Below are 611 nucleotides of genomic sequence, written 5' to 3'. Positions count from 1 at the left end.
CACCAAGCTCTAGTGCACAGGATGGGGACAGTTTGGAGGTGCAGGACACCTCCACAGCCTGTGACACCCTGGGCTGGCAGCTATAGTGCCTGAGGTTTCACAGCCTGCCTCACCTTTGCCTCAGTCTCTGGGGGCTCTGGCTTGCAAACAGGTCCCCCATGCACTCCGGAGCCCTCAAGCGTGGGATGGGTGAGACTGGCCACCAGCTCCAGCCATGTTAGCCAGTCCATGGGGCCGCCTGGCTCCATGAGTTGCCTAGTGGCAGCTCACCCATGCACATATGTGTCCAGACACACGTGCTCATACATGCACTTGCACACGCATGCAGCCACCCATAAATACGGGGCATGGGGTGGGCACTTCTGGGGCACGAGGAGCTGCCAGGGGCATAGACACACCCCACCAATGGCAGCCAAGAGGACTGACCCACCTCGGCACCCATGAAGCCAGGTCCCTGGCACCCAAGGAGCAGAACCTCCTCTTTCAGAGGTGGCCCCTAGGGACAATCCCAGTACCCCCAGAGACGCCCTCAGACCTGGACCCCAGGGGTCAGCCAGGTGGTGCGGACACTGTCCAGGGGGCTGCAGCAGCAATGGGGCCACAGCAGGGAA

Source organism: Buceros rhinoceros, unplaced genomic scaffold, assembly GCF_000710305.1.
Source record: "Buceros rhinoceros silvestris isolate BGI_N320 unplaced genomic scaffold, ASM71030v1 scaffold19860, whole genome shotgun sequence".
Lineage (NCBI taxonomy): Eukaryota > Metazoa > Chordata > Aves > Bucerotiformes > Bucerotidae > Buceros > Buceros rhinoceros.
This window is presented reverse-complemented; position numbering follows the sequence as displayed.